The sequence below is a fragment of the Mixophyes fleayi genome, chromosome 1 (genome assembly GCF_038048845.1).
Source record: "Mixophyes fleayi isolate aMixFle1 chromosome 1, aMixFle1.hap1, whole genome shotgun sequence".
NCBI lineage: Eukaryota > Metazoa > Chordata > Amphibia > Anura > Limnodynastidae > Mixophyes > Mixophyes fleayi.
The window spans coordinates 452,488,380-452,503,631 of NC_134402.1; the positions used below are offsets into that span (position 1 = coordinate 452,488,380).

Genomic DNA, 15,252 nt, shown 5'->3' on the forward strand with positions numbered 1-15,252 from the left:
TGCACTGTCCATGGTGCTGGTACTGCTCAATACTATGCACTGTCCATGGTGCTGGTACTGCTCAATACTATGCACTGTCCATGGGGCTGGTACTGCTCTATACTATGCACTGTCCATGGTGCTGGTACTGCTCTATACTATGTACTGTATAGAGTGCTGGTACTGCTCAATACTATGCACTGTCCATGGTGCTGGTACTGCTCAATACTATGCACTGTCCATGGGGCTGGCACTGCTCTATACTATGCGCTGTCCATGGGGCTGGCACTGCTCTATACTATGCGCTGTATAGAGTGCTGGCACTGCTCAATACTATGCACTGTATAGAGTGCTGGTACTGCTCAATACTATGCACTGTCCATGGTGCTGGTACTGCTCTGTACTATGCGTTGTATAGAGTGCTGGTACTGCTCTATACTATGTACTGTATAGAGTGCTGGTACTGCTCTATACTATGTACTGTATAGAGTGCTGGTACTGCGCTATACTATGCACTGTCCATGGTGCTGGTACTGCTCTATACTATGCACTGCATAGAGTGCTGGTACTGCTCTATACTATGCACTGTCCATGGTGCTAGTACTGCTCTATACTATGCACTGTCTATGGTGCTGGTACTGCTCTATACTATGTACTGTATAGAGTGCTAGTACTGCTCTATACTATGCACTGTCCATGGTGCTGGTACTGCTCAATACTATGCACTGTATAGAGTGCTGGTACTGCTCTATACTATGCACTGTCCATGGTGCTGGTACTGCTCTGTACTATGCGTTGTATAGAGTGCTGGTACTGCTCTATATTGTGCACTGTCCATGGTGCTGGTACTGCTCAATACTATGCACTGTATAGAGTGCTGGTACTGCTCTATACTATGCACTGTCCATGGTGCTAGTACTGCTCTATACTATGCACTGTCTATGGTGCTGGTACTGCTCTATACTATGTACTGTATAGAGTGCTGGTACTGCTCTATACTTTGCACTGTCCATGGTGCTGGTACTGCTCTATAATATGCACTGTCCATTATGCTGGTACTGCTCTATACTATGCACTGTCCATGGTGCTGGTACTGCTCTGTACTATGCGTTGTATAGAGTGCTGGTACTGCTCTATACTATGCGCTGTATAGAGTGCTGGTACTGCTCTATATTGTGCACTGTCCATGGTGCTGGTACTGCTCTATACTTTGCACTGTCCATGGTGCTGGTACTGCTCTATATTGTGCACTGTCCATGGTGCTGGTGCTGCTCTATAATATGCACTGTCCATTATGCTGGTACTGCTCTATACTATGCACTGTCCATGGTGCTGGTGCTGCTCTATAATATGCACTGTCCATTATGCTGGTACTGCTCTACGTAATACACTGTCCATGGTGCTGGTACTGCTGCTCTATAATATGCACTGTCCATGGTGCTGGTACTGCTGCATGCTATGCACTGTCCATGGTGCTGGTACTGCTCTATACTACTCTTAATATAATTCCCATGATAAACCTCACACTGGAAGTAAGTGGAATTTATTTTATGCTGATGAATTTTGGCAACTGCTCCTCTACAAGTGGCTGGCGTACACCTTGAGACCATACCTGTACTCTTTATAATGATATACCTATTGTAGTCACAGTATCACAACATTGTGGCAGGCTGTATTCTTGCTTGTCAGTGACATGTGTTTCACATAGAATGTATTGTGTTATTCCGTGTACCATGAGCAGCGAGGGCAGTTGTTTATAGACCCAGGGGTATTGTATTTCTGCTGTTCTGATTAGTTATCAGCTATTTAATTATTGCACATGAAGCCAGATGTGGGCTTGTTAAAGACTGTTTCACGGTGTAAATATCGACTGGTTGTTAGCTCCTGTGCTCAGACTGACACATAGTGGTCTAAATGTATATGTTTTTATTTGGTTTTATTATTTAAAGGGATTCTAAGGTTACATTGAAATTATATTTTTATCTAATTCACCAGAGTACACCTCTTTTGTACACCTCCTTCACTCTCATATCTACCACCCAAATACTTTGTTTAGATATAAGGATCTTTAATGGAGAGAGCATGTCTCCTAGACACCCAACTACCCAACTACCCTGGGTGTAATATTAGGTGCCAATCGCTGCCTCATCCTTGATAACGATTGAGAACAGTGGAACAACATCACTTTATTTCTGGAAAGGAGAACTAAATGTCATTTTTTTTTTTTCCTATAATTTTCTTTTCTGAATGGTTTTCTCCCTCTAAAACATGTTAAAAAAATAATTAACAGTTCCAAGAAATGGCCCTTTAAATGGCAGTACACATTCTATAATACTTTATACAGACAGATGGTGCATTTCTGTCTTCAGCTTGACAGATAGTGTCTGGCGTGCTGGATAATCTAACTGTTATTTTGTATTGTTGTGTTATATTATTTTAATGAAAAAAGATTGTACTTGGCTCGGCACCTCGCTGCGTCCTGTGCGGCTAAGCCGTGCTGCTTGCAGATACGTTTCTGGTGGCGTGGTGTGTTGCCATGGCAATCAGCATTAAGGCTTTATACCAAAGGTCCATGTTCACTGGAGGGAGTGGGCTGGTTCAGTAAACATCCATGTGCGTTGGACGTGTCTTGTCAAATGTATTTTCCCAGACATATCCCTTTTATTTGAACTGTGATATTGACCGGCGCGGCTGCTCGGTGACATCACAAAATGCCGCAATGCAAATTCTATGTAAGTTTTAGTTCAAAGTTTTCCTGCTTAATGTCAGGTGAAGTTTTCTCACGAGGGTCCCTCAATATTCCTGTCAACTCTCAGGCTTCTATATCTCCGAGACTGTCAGGATTATTGCTGCTCGGTGCTTCGTCTTCCACACAACATATGTTCCTTCGTAGTTCTTAAAAGGTAACTATCTTTAATGAGAGTTATTTCATCCCCCTTGCTGGATAAATGCCACCGTCTCCTCTGCAGATTACGAACGCACCTCGCCTCGATTTCTGTTGTTTTAGAAGCAGCTTTTATGCTGCTAATTATTAAATCCACTTGTAGGGTACTTTGTACCGTGTTGGGGAAAACTCTCTTGAAATACAGATGTCACTAATATAAGGTGCAGTTTCTAACACTGGTATTAATTAAACTAATTAACTTCACACAAATGATAATAGAAGAACAAGCATCGACTTCCTGCAAAGAATTGTCAACATCATCGTAATCATCATCATCAACATTTATTTATATAGCGCCAGCAAATTTTGCAGCTCTTTACAATTTGGGACAAACACAGTAATAAACAATACTGGGTAATACAGACAGAGAGGTAAGAAGACCCTGCCTGCAAGCTTACACGTTATAGGACAATGGGAGTTGGTTACATGATGTTAAGTCTATATGGTGCATTTCGGTCTAGCCAGAGTGCAAAGGTTAAAAGTGATTTGTATGCTATTGGATCCAATCACACAGTAATGTTGGTCAGAGGGTCAAAAGGTTGTTGTCTTGTGTGAATTATGTAAAGGGTGGTAGTAGGGTAACCGAGTGAGTTTAAGAGGGTAGTTGAGGAATATTATAAGCTTGCCTGTAGAGGTGGGTTTCCAGAGAACGCTTGAAGGTTTGTAGACCAGAGAAAAGTCTTATAGTGCAAGGGAGAGAATTCCACAGAGTGAGTGCAGCCCGAAAGAAGTCCTAGGGGGCAAATTTATCAAGCTGCGGGTTTGAAAGAGTGGTGATGTTGCCTATAGCAACAAATCAGATTCTAGTTGTCATTTTGGCGAATGTACTAAATAAATGATAACTATAATCTGATTGGTTGTTAGAGGCAACATCTCCACTTTTTCAAACTGCAGCTTGATAAATTTACCCCCTAGTTGCAAGGTCCAGACTACCTGCAAGGAATTATCTGTAATAATGCAGATATTGAGGATGTAAATCCAACATCTGAGATTTTCTTTAGTTCTAAATATGAGATGGTCTTCAAGATGTGAAGGGACTAGGGCAATGTTCTGCAGAACATGGGTTATATTAACATGAAATCACATGTAGCAAAGTAGACCTGTCATCTAGACATAGTGGAGGAATCCACTGTGTGGTCTGAATCAGGATGTACCAGTCCCTAATTGATCTAATTAACATAGCACAGCATGCTGACAGTGTAACTACAGCGTATGATGGATCGTGTTGTGTGCTATCGTCATGTCCATCTCAATGGCTTGTACCTTCCAGTAATTGTCTCATGTGCTATACTTGTATTATAAGAATAGGAAATAATTATCACTGCTTGAGATACAGTATGAGCTGTACAATTAATGGAAAATGAGCAAGAACTAGACAAAGCATCACATATACTGTTAGACCTATAGATGTTCACTATGCAGGGCGTCAAAATAAAACAGGTGTTATAGATGGGATAATGCACCCCTGTAAATTATAAAAAGATAGGATGTTAGAAGTCACTAAGAGGTTCTGTGACACTATAAAGGCACATTGCCTTAGACCAAGGTGATATTTTGTATTATTTATAATTTACCGCACGGTATGTGTTATTCCTGATAATTACAGGTTTTCCTAATGGTTGACAATGAAATGATTACATTAAAACTCACCGATTATACACATACTTACATTAGTAGTATTTGCTTTGTGCATTATAAGTCAATGCATGATGTATTCAGATAAAATAAATATATGTATTTGGACCCATGAGCAATAGGAATAATTTGAGCTTGTACTTATAAAAGCTCAAAGAAGAGATTCAGGAACCGCCTCTATATCCACCGTTATTACTGATATATTTGGTACAGAATAATGATGAACACGGTGCCTTGATCCCCAAATTATGCATTGGAAGCTTGAAGAATTCTGCAGCAAGAGTAAAATATTTATTTTTGCCGCAGCTCAGCCAATCAGCAGTTATGGGTGAGGTCAGCTGACCGGTCATATTGGAGTTGTTTACTGTAACAATATCGACCCACTTCAGAATAATGCTGACACTGAGGGTCTGATACCATAAGTCCCGAAAATGATGATATGGGCCGTATATTGCTTAAAATTGCTCTGAGTATTCCCAAAAGCAAACCAGAAAATGCAACAATGTCCAATTAATCTTCGAGCGCAAAGAACCCTTACTGCAGCCTAGGATTTCATGGCTGGAATATTCCACATATGTATTGGATGTATTCTGCAGTGTCTGGTCTGTTAGAGCAGAGCGGAACTAGACCCGTATTCAACAACAGACGTATCTTCACATCCGCTCCTTGATGAACACAGACGTGTGTGTACCTGGTTTATATGCATTTGAAAAAAATGCCCAATGTTTTGCGTGCATTTATGAATCAAGACCTGAATGTAATTCAGGGAAGTGCAACATTTATATTGGGTGAAACATTGAAGTGAAGATTTTATTATTTTCAGCCTGGGCAGTTCCAGCTGAACCTACAATCCTTCAACACTACACAGAGTAATGTTTCGGAACCAGGTCCAACAACTGGAATGTTGATCTGCATCTAACTACTGCAGGCTACAGGCAACTTTTTGTCATTGGTAAATCAAGCTCACAGAGACTTTAATACCTTGTAATTTGTGGTCTGCTTTTTGCTGGGGATTCATGACTTGGATCCCAACTTTCTTCTTGCCTAAAAGGTGAAAAATAAGTACTACAGGTTTTCCCCTTTAAATCAAAGTCTTGATCCAAGACATGACCCCAAGACTACACAACATGTGAAACTGTGATAGACATTAGACCAAATGTAGGGTTAATTCAATGCCCTGGAAGCTGCAAAATACATACATATAGCCAATAAAAGGTGTCATTTATATAATTTTTTGTTGTTTTCTACCGCAATTTAAATATGATCCCAAAGTCCTAAGCATCTGTGACTATCACGGATTGCTGGCACTTGCAGTTCCACAACAGCTGTAGATTCGGAGTTGCAAACCGCTGAGACACTTGCAGAATTATTACCTGACAGGTAGGTGTGTGGGTATTGTAATTCTGTACACGATAGAGGCCAATAACTCTGCTCCTCATTACCGCATGTACAGAGCACTCCATTAAGCACTCTGTATGTAATCATTGTACGACACGCAGAAAACAACCTGAACATATTCAATAAAACAGAAAGTAATCAGGAGTACAAAGAGTCTCCTTGAATATTGTGGCACCTCCGAGTCACACATGGCTGCTCACAACAAAAGCACAACATATTTTGTGAAAACAAGACATTATCAAGTGCTCAATGCGAATGACTGGCCCAGCTGCCTGGCAGCTGCTGGTACGATGCCCCCCCCTTCCTAGTTCTGAACCTGGAGACATGAGCAGCCGCTCCATGCATGCGATCAGCCGGGGGGGGGATGGGCAGTGAGCAGAATGCTAATATCTTCTCTGTACCCCCGAGTTCAGTCCTGAAGGGGAGGGAGGGGGGGTTCTGTCACTTCTACAGGTGCACGCTGAATTCCTCCAAATGAAACTGTCTACAGATTGTCAGCGAATCTCTCCTCCACTCATTGCCCATGGTACCAACAGGCATGTGTCTGTGCATGCATGTGTGATATTACCGGGAGAGCGTTGTTCATCTGTCACTTTACAGGTGCAGCGTGGACTTCTGTACACTCGTACGGGTGCCTGCCGGAGAGCCTCCGAAGCCGGCACAAATCTTTTATTTTTGCTTAAGCAAGAAAACAAAAACAAAAATACAAAAATATATATATATATATATATATATATATTAGAGATGTTCACTGACCCCCGTGTTTTGGTTTGGATCTGGATTAACTTCATGTTTTGGTTTTGGCAAAACCGCCCTCGTGTGTTTTGGTTTATTTTTGGATGCCGATTTTTTTTCTAAAATTCCTATTTATTTTTGCTCAAATCACATAATTTGGCTTTTTTTTTTTGTTCCTACATTATTATTAACCTCAATCACATTAATTTCCAGTCATTTCCAGTCAATTTTTATCAAGTGACAAGAACACTGCTACCCCTCCTGTTTCTGTGTGAGCAATGGCACTGAGCAATGTCACTTCATTGAAATTATCTTTCTCTAGCCATAGACATGCCACCTTATGGATACCTAGGTGTACGCCACACAAAGATTTCGTTTCGGGTGGAGAATAAGAAATAAAAATCTACTTACTTTGTAGGCGGTGTTCGCTGAACTTTCGGAGATCTCTTGCCTCTAAACTTACCACATGGCCTGTGTTGGACAGAAAAAATTATCGTTATTCCCCTTCTCCATAAACTTCCCACTCATACGACATCAACCTTTTCTTGGTGCATTTGGTTTTTATCTCCATATTCTCCACTCAAATCTAAAGATATAGCTTTGGGTTGTGCATTATACCACTAGATCCCTTCGGAAATTGTTTTCCCTTCATTAAATATTTTATTTCAACAAGTATCCTGTTCTATGAATGAATAAGCCTTTATGTAATGACCATCTGGTCCCATTGATTGGTAGTCTTTACCAGTTGAAGATGATGTGTCAGTGATTAGCTGTTTCCACCAGTTGATATCATTATCTAACAAAGAATAGACCTCAGGCTTAACTATTAAATTCATCCATCAATGAGATGACCTCTTCGTTATGCAACAACATGACAAGTTTTCATCCATTCCCTATAAATAACTAGCCCGCCATTAATGTGTTCTTGAGGCCAGCCGCATGTAACATTTTTCATTAATTGGCCTTACCTATTATTATTAATGAGTAATCCTCACTTGTACAGACTGCCTCATCGAGGATTCTTATAAATACAAGAAAAAAATAATTTTTGATTCAACTGTTCCATAGCCTGTGTGTACATATAGTAACACAGATTTGATCACGAGTGTAGTTCGTGTTTTAACCGGTCTATTCTAACAGTCCGGCTCCCGTTAGTCCTTCCACCTGAAACAACCTTATTATAGCGCGCACCCCAAAAGTTTGCTTTTTCGTGAAATAGTCCCAGTTTTTGGACAGAAGGGTTAATTGCTGAATGGGCCAAGCCTGTGGAGGATAGCCGTAGCCTACGTAGACTGGGGCATGGTCGGTTCAGCCGTCAATTTTATTTTTAAATGTTGGCAGATATATTGTAGACTTAACCCTTATAACTTTTACCAATGAGCGATATATTATGGAGGCAATACTATAGAGTTCAGAATATGTTCTATATGATTTTGCAGGAATAATCTAAATGTGTGCCGTAAAGTTTGGTTACGTGGAGGAGAAAGTGGAGAGATCAGGAATATTACGTGGATGAGAAGTTACTGAGGTCAGGAATATTGGAAAGAGCATGAAAACGCCCATTGAACATTATTAGTATCTGTCAGACCACATTTGCAGGTCTCTAACATTGTCCAGTGCAAGGCCCCTTCCTTGATTTCATGTACTGGATGTCTTCCTGGGGACCGTATCACACAAATCCCCCCAACATCATTTAGTAATGTTATACAATGCGCTGAATCCTCCATGTTCTAACCTGTTAAATTGATGGTGTGAATATACTGTGCGCAACTCGTCACTGGAAAGAGTACAAGAGAGAGGACATTACATTTTCCGCAAGGGCTGAATGTCCACATTTGGAGGGCCGCATTCACCTCCCGGGCCACCACCATCTACATGAATGTCACAACAGTTGCTGAACAGCCAACTTAGAGCTAAAATCAACAGCGTTAAAATTCGGTTGTGTTTGATATTACAGTAAAATGGAACAATTCAGTTAAGGAAACTGACTAACAATGGCACTGGAATCCCTACTTCAATCCCTATTTTACCCAATTTACAATGGTCGGATATGGGTTTTATACCTAGAGCCACGGAAAAGCATTGAAACATGCCAGGAGTCTGCAGATGGTCAGCAACTTTTATGATTGGTTTCTGCCTGCTAAAACGTTTTTTTGCACCGCGTTCAGTGAAACACTGTTCACTGTATACAGAATCCGGTACTTCGTATCCTGTATCATCCTGGTAATCACATGATCGCCTGGTGCCGTTGCCGGAGGGAGAGATTCTGTACCATGTTCGGCGCTGCGGAAACCTTGTGGCGCCTAACAAATAAACGATAATAATAATAATAAATTCTGGGTGTAAGAAGACACAGATTACCTTTCATAGCATAAAACAACAAACACATAACTGTTTGTTTCCTCTCAAACTGGAGCTGCTATGACAGTCATACAAACTGTAAAAACTAAAATATATTTGTAGTTTCCCCAAGGTCTATTTTCTCCAACACACAGCAAATATGTTAAAAGTACCCTGGGCTTAGAGGGTTTGCTCTGTTGGTCGATAGGGCAGGGCAATGATTCCAGGATACAGTGTTGTAGGTAATATATCACAATAATTAACCATATCATACAGCTAGACCAGCCCTGAACTAAGCCAGCACTTCAGCTGTCGATTTCTTACGTTGTTTATAACTTAACCCTTCGTTGAGTTATCGGCACAATCTGTATATCACGGTAAGCCTCATTATATTATATAAAAGACAAGGGCGTGTGGGAATTTTCTCTCCAAGCCTCCGTCTTGTTGCAGGACCCTCATGATCTGCTCCGCAGAGTGAGGAGAAAAACTTCCCAGATCAGCCAGGGATATTTTTCAACCATTATTTGATATAAACAGCTCTGAACTTGAGTGGATTCATGTAAATGGGAAGCAGTGGGGCTTGTAATTAGATTTGTGTACACTTTTAATAAATCGCGGAGAAACATCAAAGCTGTGATAGAAGTCTGCAGCCCTCTTTATTCCCTTCTTCTGTTAATTGAACAGTTGATGTGTGGAAGGAAAGTGTTGGCTATGGAGGAGCACTATTTACAGACCCACTGACAGCTGAGCTGTGAAAATTAACAGGAACAGAGCTACTGGTGTCACAGTTCCTCGCTGGTAGGGAGATACTTCAAATTAGATCCTCATTATTTTTCTGATCTTGTTTTTTTCTTTCTTACAGATTAATCTTAGAAACACTCCTGTTTTAATAGCAATGTGCTTTTATGTGACTGTTCTATGTAGAAGGGACTCCGAGGGGGGTATTCAATTAAGTTTTCGGTCCGCGGTAACGCGTGTTACTGTGAAACGTGCGCAGTATTGATGGTAATGCGGTACAAAAATAACACAGAGTTTCCTTGGCAACTCTATGGGGTGCGCATGAATATCTACGTTATTGTGGTACCGTTGATTGCCTTCGCGGCCTGTTCCGGTGCGCTACGCGGACCGGAAACCTAATTGGATACCCCCCTCTAGATTTTTATAGATTTTGGTTGACATCCGGGTGATACAACTTGTCTGAATAATTTTGAAAATCTGCTGTGACTGTTGTTCAAATTGACCCCCCCTTGCGCTGGATTGCAAACCTTGAACTTGTGCCTCGAGTTTATCAGAGCACCATCATATGTTAGGCGGAAGGTGGTGGGGACAAGGTCTGGACATGATAGTTTTGCCATTGACTGTAATGTTTAAGGAAGGGGTTCTTTACAGTAAGGGCAGTCAAGATATGGAATTCATTGCCAGGGAAGGTTGTGATGGCAGATTCAATAGATTTGTTTAAGAAAGGGTTAGACAAATTTTTAGCGGAAAGGTGTATCCAGGGATACGACCGTTAATTTAAAATAAAGGATAGTAGTGGATATAGGGTAAAATTGGATTGCAATATTGAGTCTGGGGGGATTTTCAAAATTGAAACAGATGGGCGGTTGCCTACTCTGGATTAATTTCAAATATAAGTGCAGGATCGCAGGAGATCCAAAATAGGTTGAACTTGATGGACTGGTGTCTTTTTTTAACCTCATCAACTATGTTACTATGTTACTATGTCAATGCAATCAGAAGTGCAGCTCTGCCCCTCCCCCTGTTTGAAATGGGGGCCCTCCTGATTAAATATTACTCCTAAATCTGTTGGCGGTACCCAGATTATTGATAAGCAGATGATCAGCGGCATTTACTGCAAGACTGCTGCGGAACTGACAGCAAATTGAATTCCCCCCAAAGGTAAACACCCTCTTTTATTTATCAATGAGTCACGCAGCACCTTGAAGTATGAGCTGTTGCACAAACGTACAAGAAGCAGGTTCAATAAAGGCAACCGGAGTAATAACAATTATATGAAAGGGAAGACTATGGAAGAGCTGTGTTGAGGTCATGTACAGGCCATGGGTAAATAATTTGTAATATTCAATTTCCGAACAATGTGTTGCTGTGGGTAAAACCAGGCTATAGTTTTTGCAGCTGTAGTTTTTACCATGGGAAAATTTGTCACTCCTTTTTGGGAACCAAGAGCGACTGACCACTCTCCCCTCAAAGATAACAGTACCTCCAAAACTATCAATATGCACAAAGTAGATTATACTCCCATCCCAGTCAACACTACGGCTGGTACTCTGCCTGCCCCCCAAGAGTTTATTTAGCAAAATGACATTTTTGAACCAGTGAATTTGACCTTCATCAGTCATACCGTGCTTGTAGAATAGTACTGCTTCCAGGTGAGACCAGGGCTTGTAAAGTCTCCTTTTAAAGGTGGTAGGAAGATTTCAGTCAACTTTAAAGGGTCAGTGATCACATAGAGGACATATGGAAATAGTGATGTAATAACTTGGGAGAGGGTGAAAGTTATGAGCCAATCACATGAGAGTATTAAGGGTTCAGGGTAAAACTATTATATAAACCAATCACAGATTATATATACAATCTGATCAATAGATAGATAGATAGATAGATAGATAGATAGATAGATAGATAGATAGATAGATAGATAGATAGAAATGACATAGATAGATAGATAGATAGATAGATAGATAGATAGATAGATAGATAGAAATGACATAGATAGATAGATAGATAGATAGATAGATAGATAGATAGATAGATATCTCATGATCTAACTAACCACTGACTGAGTTAGGTACCAGTCAGTTGTCAGTGTCAAGTATCATTTAAAGACATCAAAACTAAGATGATGCTGACAAGTGACAACAATGTGTCAGGTGTCAGACAGGAAACTTAAGTTTATAGCTTATGTATATACTGATGTTGTGTTATGGACACTGTAACAGTTAAAGATCTTCCTACATTCAGTTATTTGCGGTAGATATGTTAGAAATTGTTGGCAGGTTTCTCCTTTGGTGACAGCACAGTAATATTTAGGACCATTTGACCAAAGTCAACATGAATGTTATATACTCCAGGATGAAAATTAAAAGATTACAGAAAGTAGAATAGCAGCCAGCACTGAAACATACCTGGCTTATATCTATAATGTATGTACCTACTGTATGTACATACCTGGCTTATATCTATAATGTATGTACATACCTGGCTTATATCTATAATGTATGTACCTACTGTATGTACATACCTGGCTTATATCTATAATGTATGTACCTACTGTATGTACATACCTGGCTTATATCTATAATGTATGTACCTACTGTATGTACATACCTGGCTTATATCTATAATGTATGTACATACCTGGCTTATATCTATAATGTATGTACCTACTGTATGTACATACCTGGCTTATATCTATAATGTATGTACCTACTGTATGTACATACCTGGCTTATATCTCTAATGTATGTACCTACTGTATGTACATACCTGGCTTATATATAGAATGTATGTACCTACTGTATGTACATACCTGGCTTATATCTATAATGTATGTACCTACTGTATGTACATACCTGGCTTATATATAGAATGTATGTACCTACTGTATGTACATACCTGGCTTATATCTATAATGTATGATGTACCTACTGTATGTACATACCTGGCTTATATATAGAATGTATGTACCTACTGTATGTACATACCTGGCTTATATATAGAATGTATGTACCTACTGTATGTACATACCTGGCTTATATATATAATGTATGTACCTACTGTATGTACATACCTGGCTTATATCTATAATGTATGTACCTACTGTATGTACATACCTGGCTTATATCTATAATGTATGTACCTACTGTATGTACATACCTGGCTTATATCTATAATGTATGTACCTACTGTATGTACATACCTGGCTTATATCTATAATGTATGTACCTACTGTAGCCACTTCATTCGTCTTTCTCAATAACTATTTTTTTTTTTGTTTGGGAATATGAGTAACTGGACATTTGCTACAGGTTGGAGAGTAATGTGTCAAGGAATTCATTCTGGTTATTAAAATCCCACTGTTTAATACATGTGGCATAATAACAATAAAATATTATGGGAAAAATAGCGCTGCATAAGTTAATCATCAAGGGGGCGATTCATTTAGGAGCGAGGTGCCACCGAGCATGATGTCCGGATGCGCACATTACAGTGAGTAACCCTCGCTCATATTTCCGCTCACCTCTATTGGACGTGAGTAAAAATGAGCGTAGATTCAATCCTCGACATTGCATTGATTTCTGAGGGCTGTTCTCCAAATCTCCCCCAAAGTGTCTTTAAACTTAAACCAAATCTATGTTATTGACAAGTTTGATTCTCAAGATAAGTAGATGCTGGGACCTGTATTAGTGGTCTCAAGCCTAGTGGTGGAAAACGAGCCCATAGTTTGGTGGACTCACCCTGGACACTTCCAGTCAAGAAACAACTGTAAAATACAACAAACATTTATCATGTTCACACGTAAAGGTTTTAGAAGCCATGTTTTTTTGGGGGTTTTTTGTGTGCTCTCCCTCCGTGCCCCCTCTAGCGAGGAGAGAACATGCAGTGCCCAGAGGATGAGTCTTGGAGGCAGATCGGTGCAGGTAATCGTGTCACCGGCCAACGATGCCCGTGGAGCAATCACAGGAGACCGCGATTACTTAGTTCGGAGGCTGCGGCTTCACAGTTCATTTGCATCACTGCCAACTTCTGTTTTTGTGCAGACAGAACTATTATTGCCATCTTATTTCAGTGGCGTTTCCTTAATTCCAGCCGTAAGAGGCACAGGACAGCTTTTCCTCTGCCATGCCCATTGTTCTATAAATGAGATAATAAATCAGTTGTTGCTAGGCGGAAATAGAGTGCCAGCCAGCCCGGCTCCCTGACAGGGGGTATGAATCATGCAGACACAAAGGATGGCCTTTTGGGGATGAAGTGTTCATCTGCGCTGCTTCTCCTCTCCAGTCACATCTCTGTAACGGGGCAGGCAGCTGGCAGGACAGCGAAGGGCCCCGGAGGGACCCGGCGGGCCTCACTCTCCGTCTCTCTTCTATCCGACTGTTCTGTGCCATAGAATTCATTACCTCCAAATGGGATAAGAGGGATAAACTGACAACTCCACTCGCATCTCAGCTTCATACAAAAGCCACTAATTGGTTCTGTAATGTCTGTTTATGGGTCTGACGGGGAGGGGGGGGGGGGGGCTGAATCAACAACAACAAAAAAAAAAGGAGAGAGATGAAAAGTCGGGGTAGGTTTGGGAAACATGACAAGGATCCCTGTGGGGGGCTCCGTCCTCTGAACACACGTCTCACTCGGATGCAGTGGAGGCTTTGGAAGTTGAAAATACTCCAAAGCTTTAAACATTTTTATTATTCAAATACCTTAAAAATGCAAACGTTTAAAAAAAAAAAAAAGGAAGTGTTTGAGCTCTGAGGCCGTGAGGATTTATTTATGTTTATGTATTTATATGTCTGTTTAACTGGTGGGTTCTGCATCGTAAACAGAGGAACAGAAATTGTGCTGATCCAAAGGCAGAAATGTTACTGCTGACGAAGAGATAGAACTTCAGACTGTGTCAGCTTCTGATCCTGACATCTCATAATACCAATAGTTCTAGAATTATCTATCTATCTTATATAATATCTATCTGTCTGTCTGTCTGACTGTCTATCTATCTATCTATCTATCTATCTATCTATCTATCTATCTATCTATCTTATATAATATCTATCTGTCTGTCTGTCTGACTGTCTATCTATCTATCTATCTATCTATCTATCTATCTATCTATCTATCTATCTATCTTATATAATATCTACCTGTCTGTCTGTTTGTCTGTCTGTCTATCTATCTATCTATCTTACATAATATCTATCTGTCTGTCTGTCTGTCTTACTGTCTATCTATCTATCTATCTATCTATCTATCTTATATCATATCTATCTATCTATCTATCTATCTATCTATCTATCTATCTATCTATCTATCTATCTGTCTGTCTGTCTATCTATCTATCTATCTTATATCATATCATATCTATCAATCTATCTGTCTGTCTATCTGTCTGACTGTCTATCTATCTATCGTATCTATCTAATCTATCACATATCTATCTATCTATCTTATATAATATCTATCTGTCTATCTGTCTGACTGTCTAT

General features: G+C 40.2%; 2 protein-coding genes across 2 annotated transcripts in view; both read left to right on the top strand.

The window, feature by feature from the left end:
• Positions 1-15,252, top strand: part of TPGS2 (tubulin polyglutamylase complex subunit 2) — a 1,173,328-nt gene that overhangs the window by 811,441 nt on the left and 346,635 nt on the right. The gene's annotated exons all lie outside the window — the stretch shown is intronic.
• The window catches only part of CELF4 (CUGBP Elav-like family member 4), an 814,373-nt gene that overhangs the window by 706,361 nt on the left and 92,760 nt on the right, over positions 1-15,252 (top strand).